General features: G+C 41.3%; 2 long non-coding RNA genes across 2 annotated transcripts in view; one reads left to right on the forward strand and one right to left on the reverse strand.

The window, feature by feature from the left end:
* The window catches only part of LOC144300607 (uncharacterized), a 48,595-nt gene that overhangs the window by 10,990 nt on the left and 22,034 nt on the right, over positions 1–15,571 (reverse strand). The window lies entirely within an intron of this gene.
* LOC144300233 (uncharacterized) lies at positions 1,728–13,204 on the forward strand. Its single transcript, XR_013366824.1, has 3 exons — positions 1,728–1,891; positions 12,435–12,682; positions 12,773–13,204. It is a non-coding gene; the product is annotated as an uncharacterized LOC144300233 (long non-coding RNA).

Here is a 15,571-nt window from a genome sequence, read left to right on the forward strand (position 1 = left end):
ATTTGATAAATATTAAAATATTGACTATTTTCTTGTATTGTTAAAAAAAATTCTTCACATTTCCTTTCAGCAAATTTCTGCTTGATTATCCTGGAAATGTTTCTATAGCTCATTGTTTTCTTTCTGAACTAGGAAAAGTTTGCTACAATTCCTACTCACTGTTTGGAACATATTGAAGTTTATCAGTGATAAACAAGATAAATATATCTGATCCTCTATTCATACTGCAACACTTCCTGTTCTTTTGGAATTCAAATTTCTTTTCAGTTACAAGTATCCACTCATAAAAAACAAGGAAAGATTGAAGAGACTATGCAAATAAAGAGGAGCTTTTCTAGTGTGATTTTACATTATATATCTTTTAAATTATTTTGAATGTGTTTATTAAGAGGAAAATTTTACTTTATCCTTTTGGTAATAGGCAGTATACATTCAAATGTACAGGAAGCATTTCATGTGTTTATGTCTTTAATTCTGTTTAGAGGAGTAAACTCAGAAAATAATTTAAAATAATTATTATTTCTTTGTTCTTTTAGGACAGTTGTTAGTATATATTGTACAGTAAAAGCTTAATATATATTTTTATTTTATTTGTTACCCAATTTTAATGACTTTATTTTACTTCAATGCACTAGAAGCTTCTCATAGGGGGAATTAAACTATCAGGGTTCTTCTTCAATATGAGAAAATAGTTTAGTGACATTAAAGAGAATGTGCCTTACAGCTTTTGTTTATGTACCTGGCACAATTCAGGAGAGTAGTAAATATCACACAAGACCAAGGATCTGGTCAGGGGTTCTCAGTTTCTTTGATTGTTCCCGAAGAATTCATTTAATTTCTCAAGTTGCATCCAATGTTGCTCTGATGTTTCATTTGATTAATTCTTTCCTAATACCAATAGCATTCACCATAAGGACTTCCATTAACATGTCGGCATTGTGCTGTTTTCTAAAATGGATCATAGCAGGGCACCTGGATGGCTCAGTCAGTTAAGTATCTGCCTTAGGCTCAGGTCATGATTCCAGAATCCTGGCCTCGAGCCCTGTGTTGGGCTCTCCACTCAGTGGGGAGTCTGCTTCTCCCTCTGACCCTCTCTTGTCTCATGCTCTCTCTCAAATAAATGGATAAAATCCTTTTTAAAAAATAAAATAAAAAATAAAATAAAATAAAATAAAATAAAATAAAATAAAATAAAATGGATCATAGTGTTCAGGAAGGGCATTAACACAACCAACACCATCAACAATTTGATATGGCTCGGGCTGAAAGAAATTCATTTTTGTGTGATTTCAGAGGGCAAAGGTGGAGCAAAGATGGAACTCCTAGTCATGCTGTGCTTTATTAAAAACATGGATCCTCAGAGGACTGAACTTGCAGCACTTTAGAAATGGGTCAGGTCAAGCAAATTAATAATTAATTAGCAAAACAATTCACCATGAAATGGAGGGGAAACTCATAGAAAACTTTTCCTAGAACTGTCCAGGAAAAAGCTATGCTTTGGTTAGAGCTGTTTGGTGCTCATCAAATGTCAGTCCTTAAGGGATTAGGGCATTGTCTTATAGCTCCATAAAGGGATTAAAGAAAGTATATGATGAGATTTCTGGAGAAAGCATATATTAGTCATTTGGTGAGAAAATTAAAGGGGTGAATGTCGGCATGCAAACTTTTTATAATGTGGAACCAAATCAATTCACAGTTACAATTTTCTTGCTTACATCCTCAGGATACACACACTCTTCAATCTAAGAAATATGCGGTGAGTGCCTACCATGTGCCTGTCATCAGGATAACTGTTGAATTTAAAAGATGCATGAAAATCTCTGTGCTGAAGATGTTTACAGCCTTGTGGGAACATAAGACTTCACATAAATAACTAAGGAAATTAAAAGAGGTATTGCTATGGTATCTTGATGGACTAACTTTAGCCTGGGGAGAGTTAGGAAAATCTTCACAAAAGAGATGACATTTGTTGGAGCTGAGTCTTGAAGAGTGAGTGGGAGTTGGCCAGGGGCAGAAAGAAGGAGAGCATCCCAGGCAGAGTGAACAGCACGTTCAAAGGCATAAAGCAGAGCTTTCCAAAGTCTATCAGAAGCACCAGGGGATGGGGGTGGTGCTTTCTCAAAATGCAGTTTCCAGTGCTCATGCAGATGTATTTGGAATTAGAAACTCATGGGCAGGGCTTAAGAATTTTAGCAAGCATGCAATTGTATTCTTGTGCACTCTATAGTTGAAAACCATTGGTATGGAGAAAAGACAAGGGTTTCTGGATATTCCCTGAATAAAGCCAGTCCCACAATGGAATATAGAGATTTTTGCAAGCACATCCAGGAATGCAGTTGACTGAGCAGTTGCCATATTTGTAGGATTTTTAGGATCTGGTGGTTAGGGATGTGCTAGGACATCTTCTCCAGAGGACTACCTCTTGCTCTTTCTACCACAAAAAAGGCATCACAATACCCACAGGGCTTCTTTGGGCTCCAGAGCAGCATATTCCACACCTGGGAATATTGCTCCAGCTCTAATACTGAGTGGATCAAAAGGCTACCTGCCAGCTGTGAATATGACCAGAGGAGGAAAGGTCTCTGCAGCAGGTGTTGGAGGTATCAGTGGTGGGAAAAGATGGCTATGTGAAATTTGTGGTGAGCCCTAGTGGGAGAATTGAAAAGGAGTTCCCCAGAGTTCTGGAGTAATGCCATTTCATCAGCAGCATGGAATTATACGCTTTTTGAAGAAACATTTCCTGGTATGTTGGTGGGCTCTGGTAGAGACAGAATGACTGACCAAGTAACACCACGTGATCATTGAACTGAATCTGTCCATCATGGGCAGACTTTGGAAATCATAAGGTCAGACTGACCCAGCAACAGTCCACTGTATCGGGTGGTGAACTGGCTGCATCCAGGATTGAGCACGAACAACACGAGCGGGCATAAGCAAATGGTGTGAGCAGTTGTCCAGGTCTCAATGCATCTACAAGTGTTGTTCAGTGCTCCCTCTGCTAGTCTTATGGCTCTATAGAGGATCCTATAGATGGGAGAAAAGACCCAAGCTTGCTTTACAGAGGGGGAGCTTGATATATGGGTGCAAACTGTAAATGGATGACAGCCATGCTGCAGGTTCCCGCAGAGGGGGCCTTGATAGAGTAGGGGGAGAGAAGAGTCTACCAATGGGCAATGTAGTTAGTAACCTACTTTATAAAGCCAGTGAAGTGGCCCATGGCTAGGAAATAATGAGAACTCTGGGACATCATAAAGGGTTGGCTGGTCAGAGGTGTGGGAGGAAAGAATGGAAGATTATATAGATGCATGTGGATGGAAATATGGAGTGGGCCTGAATGTGAAGACCTTTGTATCATATGTTAATACCCATGAAGAGGATCCATAGAAAAAGCACAAAACAACTGAGCAGACAGAATGATCCAGCAAGTCTATATCAGCCAACCTCTATTATTAATCACCTTGGCGCGGACATGGTGAACCCATGAATGCAGTCACCATGGTGACTATGCCTGGGCCAGATAGCACAGATTCCTATTTACAAGACTCATGGAACCACTGCCACCATAGAATGTGCCAACTTTTGGCTTCAGAGAAGAACACCATGACCTTCCATCTTCTCTGGAACCCTGCCTTGATGCACTTCCAGTTACTGGCTTCAGTCTATATCAAAGAGTTCTCAGATTCATTCTTAGAATAGCCTCTTGAAAGATCTAAGAGCTTGTTCACTTTGGAAATATTACAATAACACTTAGAATTCTTAAAACTTCTCACTTGTTGAGCTGCTAAACTGGACAAATCCAGTTTTAGTCCTAGTAGAAATATGATTGGACTTATAATTCTTTTGGTTATCTTTAGACAGTTTAGAGGTTGGCTGAAGTTAATATACTTATAGACGAGATCAGTTTTACTAACACTAAAACAGCATTATAGAAATCTATTAGAAAAAGTAGAGAGACAGAACATAAAGACTGCTAACTCTGGGAAACGAACTAGGGGTGGTAGAAGGGGAGGAGGGCGGGGGGTGGGAGTGAATGGGTGACGGGCACAGGGTGTTATTCTGTATGTTAGTAAATTGAACACCAATAAAAAAAATAATAATAAAAAAAAAAAAAAAAAAAAGAAAAAGTAGAGGGATGGGCAGCCCCGGTGGCACAGCGGTTTAGCGCCGCCTGCAGCCCAGGGTGTGTGATCCTGGAGACCTGGGATTGAGTCCCATGTCGGGCTCCCTGCATGGGAGCCCCTTCTTCTTCTTGCTTCTCCCTCTGCCTGTGTCTCTGCCTCTCTCTCTCTCTCTGAATGAATAAATAAATAAGTCTTTAAAAAAAAAAAGAAAGAAAAGGTAGAGGGCTCATGCAAAGTGCTATGAAGGAGAAGGTGATTTTCTTTAAAACCCACTACTTCCATTTTTGTGAGGTGTGTGTATTTGTGTGTATGTGTGTGTGTGTGTGTGTGTGTGTGTGTGTGAGAGAGAGAGAGAGAGAGAGAGAGAGAGAGAACTCAAGAACAGGTGAGCTGGGGTCAGGGGCAGAGGGAGAGGGTGAGAAAGAATCTCAAGCAGGCTTTGTATTCAGTAAGAAGCCAGACTCTGGGCTCTATCTCATGACTCTGAGATCATGATCTGAGCTGAAATCAAGAGTTGGAAACTTCTAACCAATTGAGCCACCCAGGTGTCCCTGAATTCCCTCATCTATTAAATCAAATTTAACTCAATTATTGTTAGGAAAACTCAAATGCATCATTATTACCTTTAATCAATTTACAGTATCTCATAATAATGGGTTAAAATCTTACAGGATGTACTTTAAAAGCCTAATATGTCTGAGAGGAAAACAACAAAGTGATCTTTGACAGAAACCATTGGTCATATATAAGACCAATTCTATAGCTGGGAAAACATAAGGTCATGTATTTGTAACATCCATAATTTGTCAAGATGGTGAGTATTTAAAAGTCTAGCTTTTGGGGATCCCTGGGTGGCTCAGCAGTTTAGCGCCTGCCTTTGGCCCAGGGCGCGATCCTGGAGTGCCGGGATCGAGTCCTATGTCAGGCTCCCTGCATGGAGCCTGCTTCTCCCTCTGCCTGTGTCTCTACCTCTCTCTCTCTCTATGTCTATCATGATAAATACATAAAATCTTAAAAAAAATAAAAGTCTAGCTTTTGAGAAATCTATTCTTGACAGCAGAGTAATTTCAACTGAGGAAAGTAATCCTTGAGCCAGTTATGGAATTTTCTACGGTTTCAACATCCAGATAAAGCCTGCTTATTTGGGATAAACTTGCTATGAGGCTTCCAGATTTGTAAAACTTTGCCTGACCTTGTGGATCATTTTCATAAGTTCCACAGCCAGAAAAGTCTCTACATGATTGCTTTAGAGAGATAGCATTTTATGTTGACCTCTTGGCATATGGTGTAGCTACAACACAGGACAGAGGCTTCTTCTCTTTTCTCTGCTAGAAAATGATCGTCTTGTAATATTGGGAGCCAATGGCAGAAGAGATGCCTACATCCTCTTACCTCAGGCAACCAGAGGAGAAACAATTGAACTCTCTGAATGCCTAATAAATAATCCAATGGCAAAAAGAACATGAAAGAGAATGGGAATCGCTTCAGGCATTTTCCAAATACTAATTGTGCCTTTGGGAGACCTCTGATTTTAGAGATTTCAGGAGCAAAATAATCGATTTTTCTCATATTGAATTAATGGTTTAAAATTGAGATTAGTCATATTAGGGACTTATATCTTCACTTAAGGGAAAACTTAGCTTTGCATTTCCCAGGGTTCTGATACCTCTGTGAAATCCTGTACACCTGGCTTGCCAGTTCTGCTTCTCAGCATGCTCTCGGCTCTCTATCTTTGCTACCTGCTGTGCCCTAAATTCTCTCTGTGTCTTAATGCTTCCAAGTCTTGGCTCTGTCGGAGATCCTTCCCTGTCATCCCTGATTCAAATATCAGTTCCGCTAAGATCACTCCTACATGCAAAACCTAATAAGTACATGTGTATATACTTCTCCACATCACAAGCTGAGGTAGGGACTGCCTCCCCCGACTCTCCCCCTCTCCTCCCCTTCCCTGCTATGCACACAGCTTCTGTGGAGGCCTGTGCTTCTCAGAGGATGACACTCAACACAGATACCTGCCACTGAGGGCATAATTGTCCACCTACCCCCACCCTCACCCTCCAACAGTCCTCAGCTAGACCATAAACCCTAGAAGGGGTGGTCCTTCTGGAAGCATCTTGAAAGCCACTGTATCCAGCGTCCACATCATTGGAAGAGCACCTGACCCAGAGAAGGCATTCAACATGTATTTGTCATTGTATTAGCCTTCTGCAAATTCTTGCATGGTGGATTTAAATTGATACAATTTTTCTCCATTTGGGTCAAACTGTATTTATTAATAAACCTTTCCAATCTGTCAAGTGCTTTTGGAAATGAAATACTACTATTGTTGTCTAAGCCTAGCTCTGTTCCTCTAAAGCATAGTTCAGGCACTGTTATTCATGACTTAAATGCTTTGGAAGATTACCAGACTTTATGTAGTCGAGATTGAACTTTGTAGGTACTTGGCCTCTCTGAAATCAGCAAAAGCCACAACGTACGATTGAAAAGAAGGTGCAAATGAACACAGGGTATGTTTCCAATGCCATAGCTTTTCCTTTAACAAGGGGATCACTAGAAAGCAACCTGTAATCCAACGTATGCCCCTATAACTTCTCAACATGTAGAAATAAGAAATTGTGGCAAACTGACAACTAGCATATATGACGTTAAATAAGTTAAGAATGTGTAAAATTTATACCTGTGGTTTTCTGGTTTTGCAATCTGTAATAAAACTGCCAGTATTTGGTATAAGAGCTGGCAACATGTTTTATTTAGTCCAAACACTGCTGCATAAACCAAATGGCTGTTCTGCAGAGGGATGGGGAACTCCAGAATTCTTCAGCTGAACTGCCCAAGTGTGGGGGGTTCCATCTTCTCGGCCACAGGGAAGCCCTATTTGACTCAAGTTTGGAAACTATTTACATAAAATAACACTAAATCTGTTAGAACTCTTCGGATGCACAAAACCAAGATTAAACAACATAAATGACACAGTCTGGAGTAAAGGCTGTTATTCTTCTTTGAAACAGGCCTTTTCAGGCAAATAAAATAGGTGATTTTTTACACACATCCCTAAGTTAAAATTGGGTTCACTTCAATTTAAGGTTGCTGTTTGTTCCTAACATATGTTCACTATTCTCCCAGCTGCATAATATCTTTGGAACGTTCTCCCGAACAAAAGGCTCAGACTCCTTCACTCCAGTGAAAAGATCCAAACCCAGATTGGAGATTTTCCCATGCCCAGGCACTTATTTTGAACTTTGGAGACAGAGGCCCACAGGCTTCCCCTTTCCATTTCTTTCTTAATCATTTCTTACATTTTCAAGGATGAGAATAATGAGGTTGAAATGCAGTGAGAGCTCGCTGTGCGAAATTATTTTGTTTTACTTATTTACTTGGCATTAGGGCCTGTTGGTGGAAGGAAAGTCATTCTATCTCTGAGAACGACAAAACCCAGAGTGTTACACTTGCTTTCTTCTCTCCTAAATGACCTACCAGGATCATCCTCTCTGGGCCTGCACAGGCTTTTCTACCGTCCCTCTTACTTAGGATGAGGCCGTTTTGTGTAAACCTTTTACATTTCAACTCTGAAGCCACTATAACTCTTTTGACTCTGGTCTTTAAATAATTTTGTGTGTATTCAAAGTGCTCAACCATATCACAACCTGGGAAATGTCTTCCTTTTCACAGTTCTAGAATGGCAGTTAAGTGTGTGGACTCAGGAGTCAGATGACATAGATTCAAAGCCCAATTCCACTATATGGAGGCTGTGTGACCTACGTCAAGTCCGTTAACCTATCTGAGCTTCCTTTTCAGCATCTCTAAGATGGAGCTAGTAATCAAACCTCTCTCTCAGGGCCATGAGGATAAATGAGAGAATGTTTGCAAATGGCTTCGCAAAGTATCTGCAGACATTTCGTGCTCTGCAAATGTAAGCTGTTGTTTATATGTGGGTTACCATTACTGTGCAGTCTTCTAAGTTGTAAGATTCTGCTGGGAATATCATCCTGTTCAGCTCTTCATTATAATCATAACTGGGTCACCCTAAGTTATCTCTGCCAGAGAGGTGCTTCAGGCCTCACCTTACAAAGCACTGATATTAATTCATTTCTTTTTAATTTATCAAGGGACTTCCACTAGCTACTAATTTAGCAGAGCCCAGAGTCTCTCTGTATGTCCTTGAGCTGAGATGCAGGAAACCAAGTATGTAGGGAAAAAAAATACTAATTGCTTAGCCTTCCAGCTGTTCATTTTCTTGTTTTTCAAAATGGCAAGCAAGAGACAGGAAAAAGGTTGTCCTAAATTGGAACTTGATTTAATGTGTTCTGGACACAAAACTTTCACTTCTTCAGCCCCCTTCAGGCCCCAAATACATGAAATACAACCTATAATGTACTTAGAAAATGGTAAATAAGCCTAGAGGTCAGAGGCAGTCCGGCACGAGGACTACTTGATCTTGCTCAACAGCTGCTCTTGCAGGCTGGCTTTGCCCATCACCTTGGTTCTGGGGCGGCAGGAACAGGCCTTTATGAAGCAGGGAAAGAAAAAGCCTCTCCTGATTCCTCTCTCCGCCCCCTAACGTCTGACTTCAGGGAGACTGAAGTGGCTGAAGCTGAGGACACAGGTCCCTTGGAGTCCACACAGAAGGCACAATTGTGGTAGCCCCCGTGGGCAGGGGTAGCAAGCCCTGTCAGCGCTCAGTGGACAGGACACAGCCCCATACCGCTGCAGGGGCCAAGTCCTGTTTGCTGAGAGGGGAAGAACAGCTACTTCTGTTTTATTTAGAGGAAGAATGGTTGCTCTGCCTTGTTCTTCCATTTCAACTTTTATTATAATTAAGAATCCTCAGGCATAAAAATCTATAGGATCTTTTCTTTTGTAAAAGATTTTATTTATTTATTCATGAGAGACACACAGAGAGGGGCAGAGACACAGGCAGAGGGAGAAGCAGGTTCCCTGAAGGGAGCCTGATGTGGGACTCGATCCCAGGACCACGGGATCATGACCTGAGCCAAAGGCAGACGTTCAACCCCTGAGCCACCCAGGTGCCCCCAAATCTATAGAATCTTAAAGGATGTTTATTACAGAAGATAATCCAAGGAAAAATTCCCTTTTTCTCCCACTCTCTACCTATATACAGAAAAAAAAAATGACATACAATGAATTTAGGATGAAACAGGAATTTTGATAGTTGAAATTATAATTCTTATATGAAATAGTTGTTTTACTTTGGTCCCTTAATATTTCTGGATGTCATTTTCCTTAGATAGAAAATGAGGGGCTTGGAATGGATGAGCTGTAAAGCCCCTGTCAGATTTTAAAACTTTATGGTTCTGCTGGAGGCTCAATTTATAAAGAAATATATTGTCCCCCTACCCCTACCAGTCAGTTCCAGATAATGTGCTATTTTTCACAAACACTGCTGATAGAGCATCTATTTTCAGTTTCCAATGCAATGGAGAACAATGTGACCCATTTAAAAGCTAGCTTATGAGAGAATATTATCCACCAGTTATCAATCCTTCTATTTAATTTTCTTGATAAGGACCATATGATAGAAATATTTCCTTGCTGCAAAACTAATAGCAGTCTAGACTATAGTTGATAATAGTGTACATGCACTCTGTAATAGCTCTGAAAAATGATTTCATATTTGTTGCCAATTCAATTTGGATGAGTTGAGAAAAAGGAAAAAAAAAACCCCACTTTTGTGCTCATTTGTCCTTAACAACTGAACAGTTAAAAAGACATATGGCTTCTTCAGATCATTAGAAACTGTAATTGTTAATTTCAATTTGGATTGCTCTTGAGTTTATGATCCAGAAATGATTGCTATTAAGAGCATATGAAATTTCTTTTCTAGTCTTAAGAAAATATTCTTCTGTTCATATATGTGCTTTCTTAGAATGAGCTTAAGGATGGTTACTAAGAAATATGGGAGAGTAACAAAACATGGGAAATAGTATTATTTGAATGAATAATTCAGTTGGTGGATGTAGTTTCCTACATTTTATCTATCTAAAAACAATCTGGCTAATGTCTATCCATGGGTGATGGTTAAAAGAACTAGAAAAAAAATTGTTTCCGTAAAGAGGGGACAGACTTGGCCGTAATGGATAATAAGTGATGTCAATGGCTCCTCATTTTCATCTTCAATTTTAGTAACGAAGTTCCTATTCCAGGTTAGGAGCAAACACCAGAGTATGTATTTTTAATGATGTATTAACTTTTAAGTGCATAATTTAAAAAATACCATAAAAAGATGGTACATTGGGATGCCTGAGTGGCTCAGTGGCTGAATGTCTGCCTTTGGCTCAGGGCATGATCCCAGGGTTGAGGACTGAGTCAGTCCCACATTGGGCTCCCTGTGAGAAGCCTGTTTCTCTCTCTGCCTCTGTCTCTCTCTCTGTGTCTCTCATGAATGAATAAATAAAATCTTAAAAAAAGAATGGTACAATAGCTAACAGATATTCTGTACAAGGAGATGCTTATGAAATGCTTTATAAAAACAAAAATCAGGGTGCCTGGGTGTCACAGTTGGTGAAGCACCTGACTCTTGTTTCTGCTCAGGTTGTGATCTCAGGGTCCTGGGATCAAGTCCCGTATTGGGGTCTACCCTCAGCAGAGAGTAGAGTGTAGACCTTCTTCCTCTGCCTCTCTCCCTCACACACACACACACACACACACACACACACACACACTGTTTCTCTCTCCTTCTCTAAAATAAAAATGCAAAATATTAAAAAAAAAAACCAACAAAAATCAACCCAGCAGTACTGACAGTATGACTCTTAATCCTTTCTGATATCTGATACTCTGACCAGGAACACTCCATACACACACAGTCTTATGTACACAGACACACATACACAGTCTCACATGCACACACTACACACATGCTTGCATATAGATAATGCACACAAATATGCACACACACCATACATGTAGATGCACCCCTTCCACACATGTACACACACCATAGGCAGACACACACACACACTCCCTGAATTATTGGCCATGGGAAGGAGGACACATCCTAAAGTGGCAAAAGTGTCAGGTAAACGTGAGAGTGACAGGACTGAGTGGTGCCTGGAACTCAAGTCATGGCAGGGACCGCTGAGTGGGCTGCTGTCTCATTGTCCAAAGGAGCTGGAGAAAAAAGATTTCCAGGAGGGCTGAGAGCAACAGACCAGGAAAGCATATTAGCAGTGCTGCTCATGGATGATGCTTCTGCCCCCAGATCACTTTTATTTTAATTTTTTATTTAAAGATTTTGTTTATTTATTCACTAGAGGCAGAGACATAGGCAGAGGGAGAAGCGGGCTCCCTGCGGGGAGCCCAATGCAGGAAGAGATCCCCAGACCTGGGATCATGACCTGAGCCAAAGGCAGATGCTCAACCACTGAGCCACCCAGGCATCCCCCCAGATCACTTTTAAAATCAGTGGTATGGAGAAAGCCAGTGAAGAGGGAATGAAGGAAGAAAAGGATGGTAGGGGGAGCAGAAGAGGGAGAGACATCCCTTAAATCACTGCCTTGGCTTTAGAGGAGGTGACTCTGCATTCTGGTCAGTTGGTTGTCCCCGTATAATTAGAAACAGTATCCCTTCCTCTCAAAACGTTCCAGTATGGATGATAAATTACTACCCTACATACGTGCATGCCTCAAATACTGGCAGCACAACTAATGATAGGTCACCAGCCCTGGGACTCTAAAGGGTCAAGTGGTGCAGTAGGGTAGGAAAATTGTTGAGGATTTGTGGATAACTCAGACAAGAAATAAGAAAATGCCACTGCATTTTTCTTATATGTTGTATAATTTTTGAAAAGATTTATCTATTTATTTATTCAAGAAAGACACACAGTGAGAGGCAGAAACATAGGCAGAGGAGCCTCCCTGTGGGGAGGAGCCTAATTAGGACTCGATCCCAGGACCCTGGGATCACAACCCGAGCCAAAGGTAGACGCTCAACTACTGAGCCACCCAGGTGCCCCTATATTTGTATGATTTGATAGACTTCTTGGAGCTTAGGGAGGCAGAGAAGTGTGCTTGTATTATAAATCATGGTCTTAGGCTTAGATAAGAGATTTTCCTCATCACATCCGTCAGGTTCATTGTCCTTCTTTGGTCTTGAAGGCAGCCCCTGTGGTATTCATGGCCTCCTGTTAATCCCTCCCTGAGTGCAGGCTGGATTTTTTTACTCCTTTCTAGCAAACAGAATGGGGCTGAGGTGATGGCATGCTTCTTTCAAGATTAGGTTATGAAAAGACTCTGGATTCATCTTGGTGCTCTCTCCCTCTCTCTCTCTCTCTCTCTCTCTCTCTTTCTCTCTCAGGGGAACTGCCTGCCATGTTGGAAGCTCCCTGTGGAGAGTTCCATGTGGGGAAGGACCTGATGTCTCCACTCAACAGTTGGCAAGGACTGAGGCTGCCAACCACCCTGGGAGGGAGGCCAGAAGTGGATCTGGGCCCAGTAGAGCCACGAGATGACCACAGCCCCAGTCCACACCCAGACTATAGCCTTGAGAGAACCAGAGGTGCCATCCAGGCTGTGCCCAGATCCCCAACCCATGGAAGCCATAAGGTGGTAAATTTTCTGACCCCCTGGATTTTAGAGTAACCTGTGAATCAGCAATAGATAATTAAGACAAGCACCTTTTTTGTTCCCCTGCAGAGTTCGTGGATTGGCTTCCCCACCTCCCACTGACCAAACCTGAGTAAAGCAAAAACTCCACAACTGGCTGGCATGAAACAGCAGTCACCAGATGCCTACCGTTTAGTGGGAGGGCAGGAATGCAAACAGGTTTTGAGGGAAATGGCAACAGTGAAAGGATTTATATTCAGGGGAGGCTTCATCCAGGTGAACCTCCCACAGGGCAGCCCTTGCCTTATTCTCTATCTAAGCTCTCCAACCCATACAGCCTCTATTGTGTGTATGAAGGCTGCATCTGGACTCAATGCACTCACTTCCACTTCTACAGAGCGGCATCCCAGCAACGGGACAACTCACCTGCTTTTTTCCTTGGGAGACTCTAGCCTTTCTAGTTCCCTTCATTGGGGGCAGAGGCCAAGGCTCAGCCTGTGGTGCTCTTGCCCTTACTGTGTTTGAAAAGCAATGATTCCATTTCCTGCAACTTTGTAGTAAAATGTTTTGGCTGTGTTGCACATTTTACTTCATTGGTTTTAAAGCATGCTTTACCTATAAATGGGGCCACTATTTATTTTTTTGGTAAAGACTCTTCTCTGTTCACTCTTGGGAGACAACAAAACCCGCTGGTTCAGAGGTTGGCTCTGGATCTCAGCTTCCTGGCTTTAGGTTCTGGGTCTCACATTTACCAGCTGCGCAACCTTGGGTAATTTGCTTTACTTCTCTGTGCATCTGCTCACTCAAACAAAAATTGGATGGCAATAACTGCTATTGTGCACCTGTGAACGTGTGTCCCTTATTTATAAGGCCTAGAGCTGGTCAGCTGTTTCAGAATAGCAAACAATTAGGAATACACCGGGGGATCCCTGGGTGGCGCAGCGGTTTAGCGCCTGCCTTTGGCCCAGGGCGCGATCCTGGAGACCTGGGATCGAATCCCATGTCGGGCTCCCGGCGCATGGAGCCTGTTTCTCCCTCTGCCTGTGTCTCTGCCTCTCTCTCTCTCTCTCTGGGACTATCATAAATAAATAAAAATTAAAAAAAATTAGGAATACATGGAGGATGGTCCTACAGGGTGCTTGGGCATGAGGAAGTTAACATGTGCAAAAAACCACCTGGCTCTGAGTGAGCATTCTGTAAACCTCACCCACAACATCATGATATCACTTGGCATAAATGTAAAGCCACCGTTTTTAAAAATCAAAGTGATTTCTTGAGCTAGAACTGTTTTCCCTCATTTAAATTTTGGGAATTTGCTATGAGTTGTGAAATAACCCATTGGCATATACTGGATTCTTAGAGAGTGGTCCATGACTCAGATTCTTCAATAGAAGTCAGTCGTCCTCATGCAAAGCCTTTAGAAGTCATTTGCAGTCAAAGGGTAGGGGTAGATTTGAATTACTCCAAGAAAAGAAAAATTGCCTGTTTAATAGGTGAGATGAGGACACTGTAGAAAACTTATGGAACTTTGGAAGAAGTGCAGTTGTAAAATAACCGAGGTATTGTGGAAAAGTCAGTTTTGTTAGTCAAAGGAAATAGTGATCAAAGTTTCAGTAATCCCTACAGAGGAGATGAATACGTACCCAGTGATGATGCACAGATACTCACAATGATCTCATCCCATAGATGTTATCAATAGCGATAGTTTCCGGTAGACTAAGGAACATGTGAGTATAGAATGCTTGGATTGTAAGGCCTGGAAATTATATTACATATAATTATCTGTTTTGGAATTAAAACCCAGAAGGTGATATATGTATACAGGTATAGAAACACCCACACATTACAACCTTCATGAGAGGCTTGGGTATATCTGCTCCCAGACTTTCCTTCTTTCTGCTCCCCCGATTATGTCCCCATGTCCTTGACCTGTTTGCTGTTATGCCTAGTTAACTGATCTTTCCCTCAGTTGACTAGCTTGCTCCGTTTATGTGCTTAAACACAGGACATGCAGGTGCCAGAGGCTGTTGGTTACAGCCACAAGTATTCATGCTGGTGATGTGAAGTTGGCACATATTTTTCCCACAAGCACAGGAATGTACATGGGGAAAAATATATGAATGAGTATATTATATTTAAAAAAAAAAAACTACAGCAGATCCTAGTCTCTTGGAAGACCAGCAATGGCATCCTCTGGGATCTTGTTATACATGCAGAATATTAAAAGAAAGAAGAAAGAAAAGAAAGAAAGAAAGAAAGAAAGAAAGAAAGAAAGAAAGAAAGAAAGAGAAAAAAGAAGAAAAGGAATGCAGAATATCAGACCCCAAACTGGACCTATTAAATCTGAATGTGCTTTTTAACAAGATTGTTAGCAATCTAATTTTAGAAGTACTTCCTAGGAAACATATTAGATTAAAACTCAAGTTCTTTTTTTTTTTTTAAGATTTATTTATTTATTCATTTAGAGAGAGAGAGAGAGAGGCAGGCAGAGACACAGGCAGAGGGAGAAGCAGGCCCCATGTAGGGAGCCCGATGTGGGACTCGATCCTGGGTCTCCAGAATCACGCCCTGGGCTGCAGGCGGCGGTAAACCGCTGCACCACTGGGGCTGCCCAAAACTCAAGTTCTTATAACAGCATAGCATAGCAGTAAAATCATGGAAACTAAAGCTAGAATGCCTAGGTTCACCAATGAACAACACGAATCATGCAACTTTCTAACATCTCAGAGACTCAATTTTCTCATGTATTAAATGGGAATGATAATAGTATTACCCCATTGGATTGTAATTGGATGAATAATTACAGAATGCTTGGAACAGTAACTGGCACTTAGCAATTCAGTACCATAGAAGCACTGGTTCAATATGCTTTTTTAAAGCTCAGTATAA

The sequence above is a fragment of the Canis aureus genome, chromosome 28, assembly GCF_053574225.1.
Source record: "Canis aureus isolate CA01 chromosome 28, VMU_Caureus_v.1.0, whole genome shotgun sequence".
In the NCBI taxonomy this organism is placed as follows: domain Eukaryota; kingdom Metazoa; phylum Chordata; class Mammalia; order Carnivora; family Canidae; genus Canis; species Canis aureus.